The 25,628-nt window shown below is 39.4% G+C and overlaps 1 long non-coding RNA gene across 1 annotated transcript in view; it reads left to right on the plus strand.

Moving 5' to 3' along the window:
* Positions 1-25,023, plus strand: part of LOC131221171 (uncharacterized) — a 64,042-nt gene extending 39,019 nt beyond the window's left edge. Inside the window, exons 3-8 of the long non-coding RNA XR_009159044.1 lie at positions 18,187-18,303; positions 22,413-22,505; positions 23,482-23,568; positions 23,722-23,782; positions 24,006-24,072; positions 24,794-25,023. This is a non-coding gene — a long non-coding RNA (uncharacterized LOC131221171). The remainder of the gene's footprint in view (positions 1-18,186; positions 18,304-22,412; positions 22,506-23,481; positions 23,569-23,721; positions 23,783-24,005; positions 24,073-24,793) is intronic.
* The last annotated feature ends 605 nt before the right edge of the window (positions 25,024-25,628 follow it).

Genomic DNA, 25,628 nt, shown 5'->3' on the forward strand with positions numbered 1-25,628 from the left:
ACCAAACCTGAGGAATTTGTTTATCATTTTCAAGTGAGAAAAAAAAATACCAGCTAAAACAAACAGTTGTCATCGAAAAGGGCTACCTATTGAAATTCCATGAAAAAAGAAAAAGGATATTTGAATGGAAAGAAAGAGAAGAAAAGCTTGATAATAGTGTTAAAGCCGTCGATGGAAAAATCAAAAGCTGGAATATTGAACTGTAAGACAAGTTTTGGTTTAGGTTTTGATTATCCCGAGTACTCTTTTGATATTTAATGTTATCATGAAAGTGAAAAGTTAAACCTTTGGTTAAGTTTAGATTTCACTAGCACACATGGAACTCAATGTTTAGAGCTTTTCTAATTATAGGATTAATGATTTGAAGTTGATTAAGATATTTACCAAGTGCTAGAGTTTAGGTGAAAGTAGTGCTCTCCATTAATGTACTATAGATTTCTATAATCCGAACTATTTTTTAGAATTGTTTGAGTTTATAGAAAATTATTTGTTGATGCAAAAATCTGGTTAGCCCCTTTTAGACCTTCGTGTACCTGCACAAGGAACGGACAAGGAAGACCCTGGCTTGTGCGGGGGACCCTCCGATGCCAAAGTCAGGAAAGGGATCTGGGTCTAGTTGAGTATTGAGGGTTCAGGGTTAAAGATCGTGCGTACCTCTCACCATTAGAGGTATCTCTATTTATAGTTTAGGAAAGGCGGTGGCGTAGAGGAGATCTCCCTATTTAGTAGGTGTGTATTGTAAAGGGATTCGGATCCCGAATGCGTGGTGAATCTCCCGAGATTCTCAGCGAAGATCTTGGGATCCCGAGCATGTCGCGGATATCCTCCAAAGACCTTGGACGGATCTTTATAGCAATGGATTTCCCGAGTCTTCGGCTAAGATCTCAAGTGGATGTGGTCGGACCTTGATGGGAGGCAGGTTGAGCTGACCTGAAGTGTCTCGACTTGGGTGATGCCGACTCGGGTGAGGCCGACTCGGGTGATGCCGACTTGTCTCCTTAGTTAAGCCAAGGGATGGAGTGTTCTTGACGAACTCTTGAGATCTTGGAATCGACGAAGGTAATGCTCTTTCAGGTGTTTGGGCAGGTCGGTAGGTGCTCCGACCTGGCATCGGGATGCCGAGCTTGATCTTACTTCTTGCTTGGGTTTAGAGTAAGGATCGAACCTGCCATCGTGTCTTACCTGGCGAAGTGTGTAAGGTCCCGACTTGATCTTTCATCATTGGTCGGCCTAGTTTCCCTACAATAGTATGCCCCCCTACTTTTGAGTTCAAGTAGTAGGCTTGACAAGTAGATCGGTCTTCGCCAAGTCAGACCGTAATGTGTTCATGTTATCGAGTCATCCTATCATTAATTACCAAAAAAGGCTGTTAGGCGTGAGTATGGGGGCGTATCTGCCATCAGAGTATTACACTTTCGAGGTGGCGTATCGTGGCTTGAGGTCACGTGGGCTGTCAGGGTGCCTTTTCGACGTCAGGCGTGTGGGGCATCGACGCGTGGCTTGTCCTTGGTCGCGGAGCCGTGGAGCGAGTAGGGTCGCTCCACGTGTCGGTACGGGAGAGTCGTGAAGTCGTTTCGGCTGCGCATTGAGAGTGGGCAATAAATTCCTGCACCATTGGGTTTGCTATAAAAGGGGAGGAGCCCTAATCGTGCGAGGGTTACTCGCACTGTCATCCCTCCCTGCCCACCTCTTCTGCATCACTTGAACTCAGGCGATTTCTAGGCGATTTCCGGTGATTTCTAAAAGTCTTCTTCCCCGGTGAGCTCCATTTCCATCATAAGCCTTCATCTTCTCCTTTTTCTTCTTTTCACTCAGTTTCCGGTGGTCCTCCTGCCCAGTGGTATGCCTAAGATGTTTGGCTAGTGGGAGGGGACTTCTCGTTGTGATGGCGGGGTAAATGACCTTCGCCCATCCTGAGCTAACAGTGAATGAGTTTCTCCATTTGTACCAAGTGAAGTCGAACCCTTTCCACGGGGGATGGTATTACTTTGCTGCCTGGAAGAAGACCGACAGAGCTATAGTTATGGGCATCCTGACCTCGAACAAGGACTGGAAGGCTAAGTGGTTCGTCGGGGGACTGGGAGACACCAGGGCTATCCAGACTGAGCTCTTGGGTTTCGACCTTGACCACCCCAGGTTGGTATATCCGAACTGTTGCTCCTTAGTTTGCTTTCTTCTATTCGTTTCTAATTGTGGTTGTCTTTGGCAGTTCTATCGAAGTACGCTACTGGGGTGGGTGGAGAGGAGTGAGCTCGGATTGCTTAGGCGAGGTTGTTAGACGCCAAACTGAGGTCTTGGAAGAATCTGATAACGCCTCAATTGTTGCTCAAATCAGGTCTTGATTCCTTCTTAACAGGTACATTCTTCCAGGGATTCTAATTTTTAGGCCTTCCTTTCACTTATGTGCTTGCTTACCTCTATTTTTTTTTTCGTGTAGAGATGCCTAAGCAGAGTCGGAACAAGCAGAAGGCTCCATCCTCAACCAAGCTGGCTCAGAAGAAGTTGAGGCATCCCTCAAAGAAGAAGACGGCTAGCGAGCCCGTCTTTGCTACTGCTTCGTTCCTCCAGGGCAGACTGAGGTCTCTAGAGGCGTAGAGGCCGGTGTGGGGGATGCTCCCACGGTCGAAGTTCAGCTTCCTGAGGTGTGGGCAGCCTCTAGCTGTGAGGCTCCGCCTCCGTCTCAGTTGATCGGCTCAGCTGGGCTCCAAGGTGGTGGAGCTCTGCCCTCTTGGAAGTTGGCCGTCGCCACGACAGAAAGTCTCATGCCCTGGATTGCTCAGCATGTGCCTGACGTCGAGTTTGCCTGGGCGATGGAAATGTCCCCAGAGGCCACCACGGGCCATATGACAACTCTCTTCTATAGGATAAGTCGTCCTCTTTATGGTGGTTGATTCTCTTGTTCAAGCAGTGTTTTTGTTTTTTAATCATGGGCTTATTTACAGTTCGCCCCTTCCCTCGTGAGTGCCTGTCATGACATTCTTTGCCTCAAGACGAAGTGTAAGGAGGCGGAAGCGGCCCTCCTACAGAAGACCACCGAGTCCGAGCAACTTCGCTCTAAAAATGCTGCTTTGCTTGCTCGAGTATAGGAGTTGAAAGCCGAGCTGGAGGCTAAGAGGGCCAACCTGGAGGGAGCGAAGGCACTTATTCATGAAGCTCAGGAGAAGGCTGCTCGGTGGAAATCTGAGAATGCTGAGCTGAAGCACGCCATTAAGGTGAAGGCGAAGGAAGTGGAGATGGATCTCCTGAAGGCTAAGGAGGTGGGGGCGGAGGAGTTGAAGGCCTTGAAGGAGTGGGAGGAAGAGAGGGATGCTCTTTACAGCGCTGGGTATGACAAGTGTTTGGAAGAAAACCCAGGCCAGTATTGTTGCTAATGTTAATTATGAGAAATAATTCAGTGGTCTTAGTGTAATAGTGTCCTAGTTGCATCGAGATACCAACCCAATAGATTGATCTACATTGTCCATCAGGTCTTATACCAATTTCATGGGCTGTTGTGGAAAAAAATTACATGGATTGAATGATTCACCTGCCTATAAGTTGACCTTGTTTTTTAAGCCATTCATATTCAGAAGACATGGATGGGATGGTTAGGATTTCCTAATAAAAGTGATTTGTTAGTACCATAATTGATCCATGATGGGATTCAACAAATAGACGGCCAAAAATGTTCACAGGAATGGACATGAAAATTTTCAGTGCAATCATTTCACAATACTTTACGCAAATGAAAGAAAAGCACACATTTTGATGGCTTGCTTGTTTTGACAAGAACCTTACCCAAAAATTCATTCTGGTGCAATCATCAGATGGCTTAGGAAAACTTGGTTAGGCTTATATATATCATGTTTTGTGAACTGTCAGCCACCTTATCAGTGGACTGACCTGATTTTGGGTCAGTGCAGGTAAGGGATGGGACCCACCTGATAGATGGCTTTGGTATCATGCTGCCGCCTGTGGATGTGTGTACACAGGCTGCCTTCATGTGCATGTGGGCTTAGCATTCTTAATTCTATCAATTCCTCTTCCCCCCCCCCCCCCCCCCTCTCAGAACCACTAAGAAGTTTAAGCATGTACATGCTCTACCTTTAACACATCCTGAATGGGCCACAAGGTTAAAAAGTTCATTGCTCAGATGGTTTTGACTATTCGACTCATGACCTATGGCAATGATCATGTGTCAGTGTCTCAGTAGCTCTGGATCTGAACCGTTCATCTGGTGGGCCCTGCCATTGGTGGTTCACATGATTTAAATTATACTTCTGAACAGTCACAGTTGGCAGCCTTCAAATGGACAATGGCAAAAGATGTTGGAGACGATGGTCAGCACTGAATGAGAAAATGTCCATCAGTCGGGCAAGTAGCATAGGCCAATCTGTGCCGTTTCCATAGAATGACCCATCTGCCATTGGACCCCAGACTATTGGGACACATTTCCTGCCCTGTTTTTGCAATTATATTGAATCTGTAAGCTGTAGACTAGTTACAGAAGCTCTTATGTATTTGCTCGGTGACTCATCATTCTTCTCCACCAGTTCGTTTGATTGCTTGTGCATTGTTTTCAGATCAGCAAAGATGGAGATGTTGAGCGGTTGTCTGTCGAAGCCTCTGAGCATCATAAATCGAAACGGCAGTTGGTGGAAATGCTGGGGCAAAAGGACATAGAGATAGGAGAGAAGAATGCAACCATTAAGAGCTATTTGGATAAGATTGTAAGTTGCATTCTCTTTATTTTTTTGCTTCAGTGTTTGCACGGTAATTTGCATTTTCTGTTTTTCCAGATGAGAAATCTGTTTATCCATGCCTTTTTTTGAACCATTATTGATAAGTTTATGCTACTTAAAATAAAAGTGTGAATGCAAGTGTGGTCTTGTTTGGGTTTAATAAAATGGGGATAATCTTGTCAGAATAATGAGTGGAGTATTTAAAAGCAAGCATTAACTCTAATTGGGTTCTAAGCTTTTAATTTAAAGCATCTCTTGTCAAACTTTTGTATGCAGTCCAGTCTGCTTCTCATTCAATAGATGATCATTTGTTTTAATCATTAAAAAAAAAAAATCATTTGTTTACCCAATTCACTTGGCTGCAGATATCACACCAACTCAATTGCATTAGCTAATTTTTGCACCTCTTAAGCTGTTGCTATTCTTGCTATCCCAATTTCCTAGTAAGCAAGAATTAGCTAGCTAGTCATGAATCTTTGAGCTAGCAGTGCCTTATGTGATTTTTCCACTCATTTTGTGGGCTGCAATTCTCATTGTTTTTCAGTGCATCATCAACCAAGTATATATACATGATTAAATGACTACAATATACCTGTTGCTGTTCTTGCTATACTAAGGTCCTGGTATGAAACATGTAGTCAGTCGCCAATTTTTGAGCTGGCAGGGCATTCGTGAATTTTCCAACCATTTTGGCTACAATTCTCCTTGTGTGTCAATTCATCATCAACCAGGTAAATTTACATGATTTTATGTCTACAATTCTTTTAGAGCCTTAGATAGCCATATCTCCGATTGGAGTCCTCCCACTTGGTTGGGCTTCGAAAAGTTTTCTAATTTATATATCCATATTAGAAGCTGTCTGATACAGGACAACTAACTATTTGCTCTAAAAGCGCCACCCCACTAGAGCCTGGTGTTAAAATGCCCCTACATTGATCACCCTCAGTGAGTTGTCTCGAACACGAGACCTCTTGCCTTGATACCACTTTGATGTAGGACAACTAACCACTTTCTTTAAAAGCTCGAACTGATAGAGCATGACGAATCAATCCCTTTATCTCATAGCTCAGGCCCCACATCCCATGGGTTAGGTCATCGGCTAAACCCCCCTTGTGCCTCGTGGGCCCCACATCACATGAGTTATGCCTCACACGAGCCACCCGCCTCAAACCAGTGGGGTCCACCTCACACGGGCCGCCCACCTCGAGTGTCCCCCTGCATCCCACATGCCACCCCACTTGAACCCAGTGTGAAAATGCCCCTTGACTACTGTCACTTTGATAAAAAGTGGATCTTGCTAATCTCGATAGACATGCTTGCCTGTTACTCCAATTTCATGTATGATGATAGAAGGTTCTATTTGATAGTTGATTCCAAGAGGTAGCTAGAAAATTTTGGCTGTCTTAAGTTCCTGAACATAATGATTTTAAAATTTGGCTTATTTTTTAAAGATTGGGGAAAAAATCATTGAGAACTACAAAAAAGCTTACAAAAGAGGGAGCTACAAGACTATGGAGGTTGGTCCCTTTTTAGTGGAATCATTTGCTACAAAATTTATCATCCCCATGAACATGAAAGAGGGCAACCGAGGTGGTTTCCTTGAACTCTTTGATTTCTTCTACTCATTCACAAGGTGCCAAGTGTAAGCATCGGAGGAGTTTACCCATCGAATAGCATTAGCCGAATTGCGTCAATAATAGAGGGAGGGAAGGGAATTTGTTGCAACCCGGTTATCGAGTCAATGAGATCTCGATACCCAAATTGCAAAAAAATTAAGAAAATATATACCCACAAGAAATGTTGTAAATATCGTTATCGCATAATGTATCGCACCCTTGCGATACGGATACATATCGGTTATGGCATAGGATATATTGGTTGTATCGTGTCATGTATCGCTGTTGTTGGGAAATGTGGGAACATTGGGAAATTGGTCGATTTTTTCAATGAAACTTCAGGGATTGTTGAAAAAGACATCAATACACACTTAGAAATCAAAACATTAAAAAAAAAAAGTGCACACAATAGGGGTTTCCTTTGTATGAAGCCCTAATATATGCGCTTTCCAACTGAACTGATGCAAGTATATTCAAAGTCTATTCATATAATTTATAAGTGTAAGAAGACATGTATAGAAACACAAGCAATACATTCAAAAGCAAAAGAAAAATCGCTAGATTAGGTTACATGTTTTATTTTGCGTTTGGATACAAAGATGGCAACTAATTTGCAAGAAATTGAGAAATTTCGATTTTTCTCAATTTTCCGCAACTTGACCAATCTTCCCCAAATCTCGAAATTGAAGTTCCAAATCCATGATTTTTCATGGAAAACATGAAGAATCATAGATTTGTAACCATTTGACACCGGTTTAACGTGATTTATAACAAAAACATGGATCAAAAATTGAAAAATGCTCATTGGATCGAATAGGTGGGATATATCGGCACTAGTGTGTTTTGTATTGCACATGTGATAATATATCGACTGATATTGTTGATATTTAAATCACTGCCCACAAGAACAGTGGAGTAGAGAGGAAAAGAACTTATTAATATCAATTTTCTTCTCTTATAAAAACTTTAAGAAAACTTGCACTTAGAAAAATATTCGAATGACTAACTCCTACACCACTACCCTCATTATAGATCCTAAATAAATATTTAATGAAAATCTCCTAATTAAAATATTGATTTTAAATCAATCACAATTTATTTTTAATCCAATCTAATATTCCTTAATATGGTAAAAATCCGATAATAAAAAGCAAACATGGAAAATAATTATATCTCTAAAACCAGCCCATATCTTCAATCATATCAATCACATCTTCAAATTAGCCCCCCATATCTCCCAAAAATAGTAAATTACAATACTTGATTTAGGCCCCTCTAATCAGTAAATAATCAACAAAAAAATCAGCACATGTTGGGCTTTATGGTGGGCTATGGGACCTATGTGTTGTTGGGCCCTACAATAGGCCTAGATGGGCTTAAGTGTGCTAGGCCTTAAAATGGGCCCAAATGGGCCTTAGTGGGCCGTGGGCTTGCATCATTCACCTCGAGTTGGAAGGAACTCGACTTTGATGAGTTCGATGCTTAATACAAGTAGTAGAAGTCCATGCTTTTATCATCGTTGTAGAGGAAAGAGGTAACCAGAAGAAGAGGGAAGCGCTAAGGCATAAGTATAAGCCAAAGAAACTTAGAGGTTGGAGTGAGCTACTTAATTTGGAGTGCTTTGTCAATTACGGTTCTTCTAGTAGAGATAATGACAACAAGAAGGGAAAAGCCTCTCGTACTGTTGTACAATGAAGATCCTCTACTGGTATGTGAGGGGACTGGGAAGCTAAGAAAAAAGATTACATGTAAAAGAGGTATGTAAAAGGCATATGACCCAGATTCTTGCTCTCTAGGAAACAAAGTTGGACACCTTCGACGATATGATTCTCGGCCCCATTTGGGGCATCATCAATAAGGGGTGGTACAGTGTTCGAAATATCGGTATCGCACAATGTATCGCACCCTTGAGATACAGCTACGTATCGGTTATCGCACGGGATATATCGTTTGTATCGCATAGTTTATCGCACTTTTTGGGAAACATAGGGAAACATTGGGAAAATGGTTGAATTTTTTAATGAAACTTTGGGGATTGTTAAGAAACCCCTTAATACACACTTTTAAATCATAACATCTCAAAAAAAAATATACACATAATAAGTTTCCTTTGTATAGGGTCCTAAGCCATGCGATGTTTAACTGAACTAATGCAACTATATTAAAATTGGATGCATGATATTTATAAATATATTATAGTCATGTATGAAAACACAACCAATTCATTGAAAAGACAAAGAATAATTGAAAAAGTAAAATTTGAGAAATATACTTATGATTAATGGGGATATGAAGTGACGTCACCAAGTTCTGAAGGGCCCACCATGATGTATGTGTTGTATCCACACCGTCCATCCATTTGAAGATATCATTTTAGGCCATGAGAAAAAGAATGAGTTAGATCCAAAGCTCGAGTGGACCCCACCACAGAAAACAGTGGAGAGAGTGACGCCCACCATTAAAAATTTCTAAGGGCCACAAAAGTCTTTGATCAAGCTAAAAGTTGTTTTTTCCCTTTTTTCATGTTTGACTTAACTTATAAACAGGTTGGATCTCAGATACACATCATAGTGGACCCATGATCAGGGTTTCATGGGTGGGCGTCCCTCTCCCCACTGTTTTCTATGGTGGGGTCCACTCCAGATTTGGATCTGACCCATTCTTTGTCTCCTGCCGTAATATGATCTAGCCAAATGGATGGACGGTGTAGATACAACACATACATCATGGTGGGCCACACAGAACTTGGTGACGTCACTTTAGTAGCCGGTCTGGCTACGCGTCCTGAGAATCCAAGGACGCGGATTTCCTGCGCAAGCCATTTGCAAGAAGATCCTGAAAACTTAAATGGGGCCCAACGTGATGTTTGTGAGTAATCCACTCCGTCCATCCGTTTTTTGAGATCATTTTAGAACAAAGAGCCAAAAATGAACAGGATCCAATTTTCAAATGGGCTGAAAACGTAAGGATTGAACATCCACAGTCGAAATATTCGTGGGGCCATAAAAGTATTGAATCAGGTTAATATTTGTGATTTCAGTTCATCTCAGATCCGTGGACCCCACCATAATGTATTTGTTTCATCCATTCCGTTCAGCCATTTTTACGGATCATTTTAGTACCTGATACAAAAAATTATAGGGATATGATCTCATGTGGACCACACCACAGGAAAACAATAATGATTGGATATCCACCATTAAAATCCTCCTAAGGCCCACTGTACTGTTTATTTGACATCCAATCTGTTGATTGGGTCATAAAGACCCGGATGAAGGGAAAAACTAAATATTTGGTTGGATGACAAACAAACATCACTATGGGCCTTAAAAAGGTTTCAACGGTAGAAATTAACAGTTCCACTGTTTCTTGTGGTATGGTCCACTTGAGTTGTGGATATGGTTCAATTTTGGGCTGAACACCTAAAATGATCGGTAAAAACGAATGGACGGCATGGATAAGCCACATGCAATCATGGTGGCCCAACAGAGTTTACTCGGTACCAGCGTACCATGTCGCCCGTCATTGACGGAAACGGATTGGCTACTCCACTAGCCAATGGCTGATGGTCGATGCTCCGTGGGCCCCACTATGATGTATGTGTTTCATCCATGACGTCCATCTATTTTTATATATCATTTTATGATATTACACAAAAAATTAGATATATTCCAATATCAACTGGACCACATTACAGGTAACAGTGTGGAATGAGCGTTGACCATTAAAAACTTTTTGGGGTCCATAAAAGTATTGGATCTAGCTGATATTTGTTTTTTCCCTTCATCTCGGTCTTTATGACCTAATAAATAGATTTGATGTCAAATAAAAAGTACAGTGGGCCTTAGGAGGATTTAAATGATGGATATCCAATCACTATTGTTTTCCTGTGGTGTGGTCCACCTGAGATTTGTATCCCTCTAGTTTTTTGGGATAAAGCCATAAAATGATCTTTAAAAATGGAAGAACGGAATGGATGAAATACATACATTATTGTGGGGCCCACAAAGCACCGACCACCATCCACGGGCTAGTGTCAGGGGGAGTATCCAATCTGTTTCCGTCATTGACGGCCCCAATGCCACGTGACCAACTTACGTGGGTCCCAACATGATGTATTTTTTATATCCACACCGTCTATACATTTGAAGAGATCATTTTATGGCATGAGCCAAAAAATGGGTCAGATCCAGAGCTCGAGTGGACCCCACCATAGAAAACAGTGGAAAGAGTGACTCCTTTAAGGTGGGCCCTTAAAATTCCTAAATTTAGGGATCAACCCCTTAAATTAGATGGGAAAACGAATGGATGGCGTGGATAGACTACATACATTAAAGGTTGGCCCAACTGAGTTTATTGAGTACGATAAGAGCGTACTCCGTAACCCACCACACAATCGAAAACCCCTTTTCACCCCATCTCCGCGCCCTTCTTCATTTTCCCTCTCCTTCACGCACGCGGAGGTTTCGACGATCGCGGCGGCGACGATTCTCGTTCCGGAGGAAGGGGTTCCTCAATCTGGCCCGATTTCTTGCCGGAATCTTCGAGAAATCACCACAGATATATCGTAATGGCCCACATCCGATCACCAATCTTTGCGGGTACTCTCCGATTTCTCCTTTTTTCTCTAATTCAAAATTTTTTTATTCTCCCCCCATACGCATGGCGATATCGTGCGATATCTGAATTTTTGCATTTTTGGTATCTTCCGAGCGTTATCGCCCAGGTATCGTCTCGTTGGGGGCCGATAACGATAATATCGGCCGATAGTATCGATATTTCGAACACTGGGGTGGTATGTGTTGTATGCAGAAGGATCGAAGGGTTGTATAGTGGTTGTGTGGAACAAAGCCTTCTGGTGCGTGGAGGGTAGTCAGATTGGATCTTTTTTTTTTTTTGGTTTCGGTTGTGTTCAAAGACACCAGATACCAATTCAGATGGTTACTTACAAGTTACAACAATATACAGCCCCTGCTTTCCAGTTCAAAGACATCTTTTCTTGACAGAGGTGAACTAGGTCGGAGCTTCTTTTAACCATGGTGCGTTGGGGTAGACTTCAACGCAATGCGATTTGTGCATGAAAAACAATCTGAAGCCAGAGTCATGAGAAGTATCAGGGGCTTTGAGGAATGGGTTCCCAAAATGGGATGATCGATACCCGATAGTTTTTTTTTTTTTGGGGGGGGGGACTCTTCTACCATTTAATTAGGTCAATAAGTACCCTTTGATTATCTCGTGCGGCTTGCCTAGGGCTACATCTGATCATCATCCAGTCTTATTGGAACTAGGGGTGGATAGTTGGGGCCCAAAACCATTTGTTTTTGAACTCGCTTGGTTGTTAGTGGAAGACTTCCATGCAATCATTAGGGATTGGTGGCTATCCTTCAGCATATTAGGCACTGCTGGTGTTCGCCTCGTTTTTCAATCTCTTCCTTGGCACAAGTGTCTGTTTCTTGTGGGCGTGCCATAACTGGGATTACGGTTCCAATTCAATCTGAACAACAATGACCCTGAGTGCCAAGATAGGTAGACACAATGTGTATGACCGGATTCTGAAAAGATCGGTCGCCTATTTAGCCAATCACTCAATGTGTTTAATGATCAGGTGATGGTTAAAGGGTGGGATTCGTCCTCTGATGATGGGTTACTCCTTTGCCTTCCTTATGAAAGGACTTTTTAGTGCAAATAAAGTGAGAGCAGAAAGAAATCCTTACAATCGGCCGCTATCAGTTGTTGAAGGATACTCCTTAGTAATCAAACACGATTCAATGTTCTAGCAACAACTCTAGCTAAAGCTAAGGTTATTGACTACAGGGTTAACGCTACTGATTATATTACGGGTTACACTATGGAATGTAATTGACAAGTACGGAAAGTAAATGATTATGCTAAGGAATGCAATTCACTTGAACGAAAAAAGAAAAAGTAACACTAAAGAATGTAAATTTGACAGGATAATTGAAAGAAAATCAAAGATAGATTTGGTTTGGTATGTGACGAATTATTTTGCTGCAATCTTCTTCTATTTATAGCTCTGATCTAACCATTCTGGATTCTTCCCACGTTCTGATGGTTATGGTAACCGATATCCAGTACTTTGCTTCTAGATGTTTCACATGTTCTGTATTCCCTTGAATATTTCTTCAACCAAAATAGCAGGCAATTGTACACATTTCGACCGTTAACTACCCGTTGCTTAGTTACTTGAACTCGGTCGCATACGCATCGGCCTCCTCAATATAATTGATTATTGATACATTATGATTGCATAAAATCTTATGACGGTACCATGCGTATCCATACAGATCACATGTAAATGACCCTGATTGTTGAAATAGGGCCTGGCCGGAATGGGTACAAACATTGCCCCCCTTGTCGCTCTCCTTTTGAAGAAAATGACAACAGTGCGTTTGAAGTTTTAACAATGCCGTCATAAATGCTCACACGTGTTACCGAAATATGAACCGCCTTCGACCGTTATCATCAGTCCCGGATGCGTCTATTCGAAGCATCGAATGATTTTTGAGCCAACGTGTGTTCTCAAAGAGCCGTTCTGTCGAAATTGGCATAATTTCACAATAAATGCTTGATGGGGACATCACACGCACACGCATACTGCCCCCCCCCCCCCCCCCCAAAAAAAAAAAAATGCATGTACGCAAGGAGGAGGGCCCCACCATCAATTTGGATCGATGACGATGTCCAGGGAGGGCCTCATAGTTATAAGACGACGTTTGGTTCGTTGGAGTGGACTCGATAGCCATGTAAAGCCCATCATGGGTTCTCATGATCGTGGTCCACTAGTCTGATTAGTATCATATTTTAGGTTTTGTTTATTAATGTTATGTAAAATATCATGGACGATTTAGATTATTTTGATTGGTTATTATTTGTGTTTACTTCATCGCCAAGTAATAGGTTGCGTACATAGCGCGAGTTTTAGTAGTATAGGGTTTTCTTATAAATAAGCACCCCTTGTAGGCTTTTTTCTTGATGAATATTAATAAAAATTGCTGCATTTTCTTGCTCCTTTTCAAGTTATGAAAATCGAATTGGGTGCGAAGCCCTCCCTTCTTTGAAGGGCTAACTACCGTGGTGCGAAGCCACATCTATCCCGATTCGCTCCCATCTTCTACCATCCACCCTTCTCACCTCTCACAATCATCTGTGCTACAAATCTGTTCTTTATTGCAACAACTTTCCTCTCTTCAGCAGAATTCCAGAATCTGGCCCTGCAGGAGGGTTGAAACTTCGGCGGAGCACCACGCTCAAACCATACATCGGATCGACTTGAAACTTGGAGGTTTTGAAGCTCAACCCTAGTCGACTAGACCCAAGAGGGTGTTTTTTGGGTTCGTCGGCCCCACACACGTGCGGCTAGCCATCCGCGCACGTGCGTCAGGCCCAACCTACTGTTCACATGTGCGGGTTGGTTACATGTTCCCTCTCTCTCTCTCCTCTCTTTCACTCCTGTCTCACCTGATTTCCCTAACCCTAGATTGCCCTAAATCCCCAATTTCTATCCCTTTTCTTTAACCCTAGGGTTCCCCGAATTGAACATGTGAATCCCTTGGATTGGGAAAATATTTTCGTGCATGTGTGAATGAATTTACTCTGCTTTGAGCAGTGTTTGGTCTATAATTTTACTTGATCCAGCCCTAGCATGTGTAGGCCTGGACCCGCATAGATTCCCCTTGTTGAGTGCTTGACGTTATGTGGAATTTTGTGTGATTATCTCTAAACTAGTGTGATCTAAAGCTTGAAAATCTTGCACATCATATTTGAATTTCATGTCCTGCATCAAATTTGGTATCAAAGCTTAGGATTCTTATAGGGGAATGCATTACATGTTTAGGGTTTAATTGTTTATGTCCATTACGCATCAATTCTCATCATATATGGCTGTTTAGAGGTACATAAACCCTGACATAAGCTACTGAAATTTTCTATTATCCCCTTATTTGAATTATTTTAGAATTTAACTTAGCTTTTTATTTCTAGGTTTAGAAACTTTCCTTTTCTATTTTAGAAACTAATTTTTTAGAAACTTTCTTAATCTGTTTTTAGAAACTAATTTCCTTTCCTTTTTCTTTTTTAAGAAACTAGTTTACTTTCCGTTTTCTTTTTAAAAACTTACTTTCTATTTTTAGAAACTTTCCTTTTTCTTTTTTAGAAACTAGGTTGCCTTTTTAGAAACTTTCCTAATTTGTTTTTTCAGAAACTTTTCTAATTTATTTTTAGAAACTTTCCTTTTTCGTTTTTAGAAACTTTCCTTTTTCGTTTTTAGAAACTAGGTTTTTTTTTTTTGAAACTTTCCTAATTTGTTTTTTCAGAAACTTTCTTAATTTGTTTTTAGAAACTTTCCTTTTTCGTTTTTAGAAACTAGGTTGCTTCTTAAAAAAAATAAAAATAAAAATACTTTCTTATATTTTGACAACTATATTCCGGGATTTTGGTAGCATATAGTCTCATAGGATCATTTAGTCCCATTTAGTCACATATAGTCGTAGTATAAGGTGCTTAGGTTGAGTTAGCAGTTGTATGCCCACACATACAGGTCGTGGTTTTGGCTTGTACCTACACTAAACATGGAGCAATTGCAAGAATCAGTGAACAAGTTGACCTAGCAGGTTGAGTCTTTGGGTAAGCGCTTGGAACAACGTATGGACCAACGCTTTGAGCAGCTTGATGTGTGCATTACCCGACTAGAGACCTTCGTCGGGGCAAACCCCACCATTAGAAAAGATGCCCAATCTCAGGTAGGTGGTTAAGAGGCTAGTGTAGAGTTACCCGCTGAGGTCATTCTGGTAGTGGATGAGTTTCGTGATATCTTTGTCGATCCAATCCACCTGTCATACATCACTGTGCAACCGTACATCTCCTAAGACTGGCGATACCCATCCACATGATGCCGTGTCTTTGCGTACTCGTCATCTAAATCTCTCCATTATCTCATGTGGCATGGGTGGAACCACACCCTCACCGCCACACTACACTTAATAGATCATATTCTTGAAGTGCAAGCTCGCTGTTGCATTCGCGGAGATTTTCTCATTTTAAAAAAAAAGAAAAGAAAAAAGAAAACTTTGCAATGAACTTCCCTACCTTCTTCCTTACATCCCATTTACTAAACATTTCCTTTTGGTTTCATATGTTTCCTCTCTTTATTGTACATGGTTGGATCTAAAGGTACATTCAGTAACCGCTTGCTACTGTTGTGGCCCATATCCATCCCCCCTTGCTCCACTTCCTCCACCATGCTCATGCGTAGAGCGCTTAAATGTGGGCATACTCGCTCGCCTCCCACCCCCTTTGCTGATCACTCCCACTGATCCCGTAAAGACTCCTCAACAATGCATCTATAATAAGGATCCTCCTCCTTATCCAAATTCACTACATCTTCAACTTTGCATGGTGCCTGCCCTCACTTCTCCCTAATCTCCCTCTCGTGCAATATGGTCGTGTCTAATCTTCGCATTTTTTTAACAAAGTCTTCATTTGTGCTTTCACATCCGTTGGGCATTTAGGGCAATATATAACATTTTGATACCCTCCCACTAAATGTTTCTTCAAGCTGGTTACCCCTCCACTCTTCAAAACATTGCCAAACAAATTGCATTGGGACCCGAATCGATTATGATGAAGAGGGGTCCTGTACTTCCATCCAATGTCCGGCTATCTCCCTTTTACTCACATGTTTTACCTGCAAAAGAACATCATGTTAATAGATGCAGTGTACTACATTTATAATTTTAACATTTATTAATTGTTTTTGAAATAAATTATTAATTATATCTTAAAAAATCATCAAACACTCTTAAATGCTCTAAAAATGCAAATGTGGTCAATTGACCATTGATATAAAAGAAATTTCATATATTTTATATATTTTTTGTTTTTTTTGTTTTTTTACGAAAAATCTCTAAAACTATATGAATCAGTAGATCAGGCCTTATACATGTTTGATTTCTTGTTTGGATAATAAGAACACAACCAATTTGGGAGAAATTGCAAAAAAAATAAAAAAAAAATAAAAAAAAATAAATCGATTTTGATCAATTCTCTAAATTGGACCACCTAACCCAAATCCCAAAATTAGAGTGTATGTGATGATGATTTCATCCAACACTCCTACCTGCTCTGAATTGGGTCCAATTGACCGCTAATAGAAGTGGAATTTTGAAAATAAAAATATTTTTTAATTAAAAGATTTTTATTTTTTTTTGAAAATCTCCAAAACTAGATGAATTAGTAGATTAGGCCTCATATATGTTTGATTTTATGTTTGAATAGTAAAATTGCAATTAATGTGGGAGAAATTACAGAATTTTCGATATTTCCCCAATTTACCTCAAATCGAACCACCAACCTTCAAATCTTGAAATCGAAGGTTTAAATCCTTGATTTTTCCTGCAAAACATGATGAGTCAAACATTTCTAACCTGTTGGCACTGATTTGTATAATTTAAATAAATAAATAAAAATGACCAAAAATGCAAAAATATTAATTGAATCGTAATTGAGCCCAAATCCACTTTAATCTTGATTCCTGCTTGAAAACTTTTTTTCTCTTTCAAAGGATTCAAGGGGATGGACTGAAATCATCCACTCTAGAGGTGTTCAGAAAAGGGAAGAAAGATGGAAAAATATGTAAAGTGGAGGGTTTTTTTTTTTTTTTTTGTGGTTTTTCTCTACACATCCGTGGTTTCTCTAATGGTATTGATGGTGTCTGTTGATATCGACAGATATCGTCAATATGTAAGAAAGATACAAAGGAGAGTGTAACAATATTGCGCGATATATCATGACATCTGCAATATCTCGCGATACTCAGCGATACATAGTGTGATACCAGGGATATTTTATACTCTAGTGGGTTTTCGTATCGCTGTGTGTGTGTGTGGGATCCACCTTGTGAGCGAGGGAGGAAGCTCTTTTTCTGTCATTTCCCTTCCATTACATGTGTGTGGGATCCACCTTGTGAGCTTCTCTCATCTGTGTACACGTGAGCCCAATTGTAGGGTATGTGCCATCATCTCTTCTCCTCACTCTTTTAGGATAGATCGGGGAGAGACTTACAACATTGGAGGATCAACGTCAGACTTCTACATTGATCACAGGACACAAATCTAAGGTAAAATTCTAGCCATTGGTTTGTGTGTTTTTGGAATTCAGTTACATCTAGATGGGGATCCTCATTACAATTATAAAGTCAGAGTTTTCTGCCTCTGGGGTCTTTCAAAAATCACCAACTCGTCCATCTTTAGAAATTATACACCTCTTATGAAATTATACACCTCTTATATATATATATATATATATATATATATATATTCATTTTTTTATTTACGCAATTCATTATATTCCTTGAACAACGTTGTTTGTTATTTTAAGGGTAACAAATTACACAGAAGCTCCATTGATACTGACGAGACACATCCTGATTGATGCTGTATGGCTGGACCTATCCAAAAGAAACTGAAACAACTTACAGTAATGTTTGTGGGTTCTGCTGTGTGGAGTAAAGAAAGAGGCATCTGCAGTGTATCTCCTGAATTCCGTGGCTTCTTCTATCCTTATTCTTAATATTTATAACCGATGCAACTTGTGTTAAGAGACTCGACATGCTTATGAGGATTCAGCCAATTGCCAAGTATATCATTTTCTTCCATACTGAAGTATAACATTGGTAAAAGTCTGCGCTCTATGTACAACTAGAATTGAAAGTCACCTAGTTGATGATGGTCTCAGCTGATGCACAATAGTTAAATATAAAGATGATGTTTCTTTTGAAAAATGGCACAAAATGTATTTTTTAATTATCCTTTTTCTTTTTTGGTATTGTACAGGTTATCCTCCAATCTGAGACAATTCCAGAGTTGACGAGAACTTCTCAGGCATTAGCTCTACTGCACGATGAAGCGTTGGAGTTACGTAAATTAGCGGATGCTCGAAAAAGTGAAAACGTAAACTGCCATTGCTCTGTTGGATACTTTTTGCTATTATATTCCTGATAGGCTGTGATAACAGGGGAGGATATCTATGGTCGCCATCAGTTGCACAAATTTTGTGACTAAAATATATTTTGAGGTTTTTTCTCTGGATATTATTGGGAAAATCTATCTCAAAAAAAAAGAGAGCTCCAAAATTAATTTATGTATTAGAAAATATATGCTTATTGTACAAAAATTTCAAGGTTTTTAGTATTTTTCACAATGATATGGCGATAAAAATTTGATATTTGAAAATCTGCCAACAATTTGAAAGTCTCGTGATAATATCAGGATAACATCATTTAGTGTATTTTTCGTGGGATTATCTCGAGATTTTCAAACTCTCAGCAATATTTATCACACTGGCTGGATTCCTGATAACTCGATGAAAATAGAAACCAGATTCACCTGATTTGATTATCTTGGCATGTATTGATAGTGTGGAATCATGAGAATTAACCCCAAAGATTTCACTCGTTCAGGATATACATGATTCCCTTGGAATTTAGCCATGAGATATGATTCCAAAATATCTAAATTTCAACATGATTTCCAAACACAACCCATAAAAATGCATCCTGATTGCATGGTCTTGAATACGTGCGTCGCTGGACTTTTCCTCATTTGGGGATCTTCCTGTGGGAGATGTGTCTATCCTACAGACAGATCCATTAGCAACAACTATTTTAATTGGAAAAGGTCGCAGATTTGTCCTGGAAGCAATAGATCCTACAAATGGCAGCAATGTGGGTGGTTGCAGGGGGCCTTCTTGAAGGTGGTGACATGATGTCCGCAATTTCTGCTCCAGCCAATACTTCTCCTGGATTGGAGCAATTGTGATTGCCATAAGGGAGACAGTCCGCATTATTCACTATTGGTTCAGTCATCAGTGTGGAGGTGCCCAACAGATCTGTTTGTTGCTGGGTCGAAGGGGTTAAGGATCATCCCTGGAATCTAGATTGTATTTTCGAGTATTGTGAATTCTTTTCCTCTTCCTTTGGTTTTTAATGGAACTCGTTAATCTTTCAAAAGTAAGAAATAAAAAAAATAAAAAATAGAAAAACTTCCAAATTCCAAAGCATCCTTCTTAGCATAGTGAGAGTGTAAATGACCGTTAGGTAATCATGAATTTTTCCGTGGAATTGCATAGTAATCATCCAAGCCAAACATGGCTATAGAGAAGGGATTAAACAGTATGTTTTAATTGAGCTTACATGTGGTATTTAAGTTAAAATTAACATGATAGATGGTTGAGGTTATTGTAGTTTTAGGTTGATTTGGATTTGCATAAGTTTTACAGAGAACTGACCACTTACAACTGGTTGTGTCCTAACTTGTCATGCAGCCCCATCTTTCCTGCCAACATGCCACTTATGTGGGACATCTGTATCATGCAAACTGCAGGCCTCACCATGAGGATCACCTGCCTCAAAAATCAGGTAGACCCGCTAATGAGGTCGGCCACACCTGCAGATTGGCCTGATTTTCGTTCCAGATTATCCTCACGGTGCAATCTACCTTTTGCATTGTATGGATGTTCTATGCAAGTGGCATGTTGGCTGGAAGATGGGGAGCATGATGAGTAAGCACACAATCCCCATAGGCGATCAACCCTCTTATGTAAATGCTTGCTTCTGAAAGATTGACTGCTGATTTAACATTACGGAGCTTCATAGCGATTTCTTAGGAAATTATTGTGTATCTATTCTCAAGCAATGTTTTCAAAATCGAAGCGCATTGTAAGTTGCTTTAGGGAACAAAATGTATCATAAATCAAAATATAAATTGCAACTTGTGGAAAATTTAGAAAATAATATAGAAAAAAAAAATATTAGCTACCCATTTTCCATCCACATTCATAATTCTGAATATTGTCTTATGTATAAAAAAAATAATAATAAAATAAAAATAAAAAAATAAAAAAATCTATAACTAATAATATTCGACCCAATCGAACCATCTACTTCAACCATGGTTTCAAATAAAAGAACAATCCATAAATGCAAAAATATCAGGGGTCTCTTCTCTTGGCTCAGTGGTAGACATTGTGTGTCTCATCTCTGAGGTCAAGGGTTCGAGAACCCATGCGTGTGAGGTGTAGTGTGTGTGTTTCTCACCTTTCAATTTTTTTTAAAAATAAAATAAAAATAAATTTAATAAAATAAAAATAAATGAAAAAATATCTTGATGTTGTAATTTTCATCCTCCATTGTACAACCACTGTGAAACCGGCAATAAAAATCCGCCTTAATTTTTTCGGAATAGGAAACTTGTGAAATTCAAGCATCTTCACCTAAACCAAAACTTGCATGAAGAGAAATAGAACTCTCCTACTTAATGTAGACTCAAAGCATCAATGACAAAATAGAAATTAAAATGACTACCAATAATGCTTCAACATCCCCCACAAATTTGAAAAAGATGAAAATGTATTTGTTCTCTTTAGTGAAGAAAGAAATATCTAACAATCTTTCAAAAAAAGAAGAAAGAAAAAAGAAAAAATCTAACCTTTTGATTAGGAAAAGAAGGAAACATTAGGTCTGTTTGGATTGCGAATTACATCAGTATCTATATGGTAAAAGCACCATCATTACGATTTTACAACGTTTTTTAAAACATGTAATCTGGCGGTCAAGTGCAAATGTAATAGGAGTCGGTTAAGGAATTTGCAATCATTACAGTTTTACATTTATTGCATTGAAAATCTCCTATCAAAACATGCACATTAGTATATTTTTCTCTATGAGTAGACATTGAAATCATCATTATGATTTTACCATGCCTATCCAAACATGGGAATTGTCAAACCCATTTTCAGGAGATAGGTATTGTAATTTGTAATCATTGTACTTCTACAATACATTACTGATGTAATTCACAATCGAAACAGGCCCTTAGTCCAAATTGACCCTTAAAAGTAGTAAAAAATTGAGTTCTTTTCTTATGCCAAGGCTCACATCACAAACCATGACTTACCTTTCCCATTTGAATCATAAAAATAAAATAAAATAAAATAAAATAAATATATCAAATCAAATAAACAATAAAAATCTAAATATAAATTGTACAAATCACCTCTTGATTTCTGCAATTTTAATCATTTGGGCATGATTCAATTTGAATTGTATGGTCCGAACTATGAATTATACGATTTTGATAAAGTTGTTATCAAGCAATTCTTGCTGATGCTGTCTTTACTAGGGGGTGTTGCAAGTGCAATGCATGTGAAGAGAAAGGAAGTTAGAGAGAAATAGGTGCAGGAAATATTATCTAGAGTTTGGGAAGGGTGAAAGTCAACATTCGCGATGGACAACAATGACATTTTCAAGTTCTAAAAATATTGGTGATGTTTCATCTAGGGAAATTAATTTCGAGGGCAAAAATGTCCAAGACCTAGTGTTATATATGGTAGAGATTCAAAATAATCAAATGGAGAATTTGGAATCTAATTCAGAATAATCAAATGGAGAATTTGGAATATAAGGAGATATTCATAATTAATGGAAACTCCACGCACAATCATCACTGATTACATGTAACAACTTGAGAAGACCTCAATGACTTATCATCCTAGAAACTAAAAGACGTTACATTTAATATCAGGCTGCAGAGTGTGCTAGCAAGGTCAATAGGTGCTTATTACTTGCTCTTATTGTGTAAATAGTTCCCCAATAGACAGTGCTAAAGGAAAAATTAATTGTAACAACTTAAGAAGACCTCAGTGATCTATCATCCTTGAAACTGAAAGCTGTTACATTTAATTTAAGACGAGTGTGCCAGAAAGGTCAATTGATGTTTATTACTTGCTCTTATTGGTAAAGTAGTCCCCCAATAGAGACTGGTGAAAGAAATGCTTTTCATAGTCGTTATTGTACAAAATGATGCTTTGTGTGCTTCATTTCTTTCCAATACGTTAATGAACACAATAGGCTAGTTCAGACACGTGGTCTCTTGATGCATTCAGTTCAAACATATTTGGTGTTGGATGCACTCATTATTTATGGTGTTCATGAAAATACACCTATTCTGGTAGTTTAAATGTCCATTTTGCTTTTATGTAATTACTTTTGTGCTTTCTCCAGGATTTCTTAAAGACGACATAGGAAGAAGAGAAATCAGACTTACAGGAACTGAAGGATGAAGCTGAGAGAAAGTACAATGAAATAAACGACCAGGTGATAACAACTGTACTTCTTGTGTGATTATGTTTATCATATTTGTATATTGAAGTATAAGGCCAGCCATACTTTATGGGATCGAATTTTGGGTAGTTAAAGAACAACATGTTCAGACGATGAGTGTAGCTGAAATAAGATGTTGAGTTGGATGAGTGGAAAGGCGAGGAATGATAGAATTAGAAATGAATGCATTCGTGGGAAATTAAGAGTAACACCAATTGGTAATAAGGTGAGGGGAAGTAGAGTTGGATGGTTTGGTCATGTGCAACGGAGATCAAGAACTGTGCCGGTTGGGAGTGAGTTGGTAACAGATGAGGGAAAGTAGACTTAGAAGGGTTAGTCATGTGTAAAGGAGACCAAGAACCACCCCGGTTGGGAGTGAGTTGGTACAAGTCGAAGGATCTAGAAGGGCCATGGGAAAGTGATGCAGGACAATTAACCACTTGCTCTAAAAGCTCGAACTGTTAGAGTATGGCGAATTAATCCCTTTTATCTCATAGCCCGGGCACCACATCGCATGGGTTAGGACCTCAGCCGAACCCCCTTCGTGGGCCCCAAATCACATGGGCCGCCCACCCCGAGCATGTCCCCGCATCCAACGGGCTACCCCACTCGAGCCTGGTGTGACATGCGCATTAATCACCCCTAGTGAGGAGTCTCGAACACGAGACCTCCCCTGTGGGCCCCTAATCACATGGGTCACCCACCCCGAGTGTGCCCCTGCATCCCACAGGCGACCCCAGTGTGAAAATGCCCCTGCATTATCAGTTCATGAGGGTGAGTACTATTATGATGCATCTATTTTTGTACAACTGGTCCCCATGTTTCATTGATTCGCACCAAGGACATGATGTGCCCCGGCATTGACGGAATATGGCCCAAATTTTCTTGCGAATCGGATGATTCCATCCATCCCATCTATGACTGTTATTTCAGACATTTGTTGTGTTCTTGCCTAACTGCTCATTTGTAGCCCATTGATCCAGCATTGGGAATCATTTGTGGAGGAGATGCAGCAGATCAAATATGTATTAATGTTTCTCATGGGCACCTGGTAAGGGTTTCAGTTTGCTACCCCAAGCGAGATTTTCATTTTTATAATAAAGAAATAGTTTAAATTTCTGCAGATAATTTGTGTATTATGATAATTTAGAGACAGTGGCCCATATAGTATCATGCATATTCATGGTTTTCCATTTCTCTTACTTAACAGGATTATGTTGCAACAAGATGGTATAGAGCTCCTGAATTGTGTGGATCCTTTTTTCTCTAAGGTATAGGAATTTTAGTTGGCCAGTTATAACCTTTGCTCCTTTCTTTTGTAGTGCTTATTTCCTTTGCTTTTGTTATAAATTCTGTTTATTCTTTATAGATTTGCATTGATTGTTTTAAAGATTTTATTTGGAATGGAGCTTGGATATTAGGAACATTGTGTGGTATGGGTTATATGAATGAAACTATAAATTCTCTACTTTCTAAGTGATGTAATCATTGCAGATAAATGCTTGTCCAGTACAGCTTGAAGCGTCTTGTGCCTAGGCTATCTGAACTCCTCAGCATCAATGTATGCTTTATTTTGCCCTTAAGTCAATATTGCAGTCTTCAGTTTCAATATTTGCTTTGTTTATAATCAAAGGGAGGATTTTCCCTTCATTTATTCATGAGTATTGTGCATGCTAGAGAAGTTGAGATCATTGATGACTGTATTTGTGAGGGAGTTGAAAAAATTGTGGTTGGGATGGTTGTACAATACCCAAATAGAGAAATACTTAGGAAAAAAAAAAATAGATTGATTTGAGAGATTAAAGAGGCAATTCCAGCTAGCAAGATCCAGGCCACCCTTTAAAATTTGGTTGCCCTAAACCCTGGCTCAAAAGCAAGGTCTACTACTTATCTTTTTTTATAGCGGTCTATTCATCTCATTCCTCGTAACCTCACTCACTCCATGAACCACCCAGTCACATACTCCCCTGGCATTTTTGGAGCTCACACATATGTTTGAGCATGCCCCTATCGCAGGTTTGACAGAACAGTTTCTGAATTCATAATTCACAGCTCTAGCATCTCCATTTTCTGAATCCAACATTGGAAGACCAAATACATAAATCATGGATTTCAAACTTCTTTCTGAATTTAAAGAATTTTACAAGGAAATACAATTTTATAGCACATCTAAACACACACCATTACATATGATTGGGAAATTGTGCACTATGGCTGACCAAAAAAATAAAATAAAATAGAAACATGAAAATTACATTTTTATGATGCATGTGAACCTTCAGATGATGTTTTACCTTGGAGGCTGATAAGGTCTTCTGTTCCCTTTAGCTGTGAGGCAGTTCTCTCCACATTTAGTTGCAAAGATGAGAACCCCTATAACGTACGTGCAGTTTCCTTTTTTGAATTGTTGTAAGCAGTCAACAATTTGTGTTGTTTCCTTTTTATTATTGTGCTAAAGCAGTTAACCAATTCTGCAGTAATACATTACAAAAAAAAAATAAAATTCCTTAACAGTTTCATACTTGCAGGCCCGTTATTCATGGATGTCCATCTATGAAAAGAGCAATTCATATGTGGAAGGCCTCATTCGATGTTTGCCTTTGTATTTTCAGCATCATTGTAATTGCAATTGATTCATTATCGAATGAATGATTGTAATTGAATGAATGAATGATTATGCACAAACACTATTATTTTTAAAAAAATTATTTTAATGTAGGCAGTAGCTACGCATATTGACCGTAGTTCCTAATCTGAGAACTGTAGCTATTGTTAAATTCGGCATTTTGCTATGGATCCAACACTACTTTTAGCTACAAATACTATCTGTAGCTGCATGTACTTTGTGCTACAGAAAATCTAGCTACGGCTATTTAGAGACCATAGCTACGAGTTAAAACCCTAGCCAAATCTTTTAGACGTATGCTGCAGTATCTTAGTCTACGATTATACTACGGATAATAACCGTAACTATTTTGCGGTTTTTATTCATAGCCTTTTCCCCTTTTGCTGGTGGTGTTTGTACGGGGAACTATTTTGAGTATAAGATCAGGCCCACTTAATACCAACATTGAAAGCTAACATCCAACGGACTGGATTTTCCGATTTATTACATGT

This window comes from Magnolia sinica, chromosome 12 (genome assembly GCF_029962835.1).
Source record: "Magnolia sinica isolate HGM2019 chromosome 12, MsV1, whole genome shotgun sequence".
In the NCBI taxonomy this organism is placed as follows: domain Eukaryota; kingdom Viridiplantae; phylum Streptophyta; class Magnoliopsida; order Magnoliales; family Magnoliaceae; genus Magnolia; species Magnolia sinica.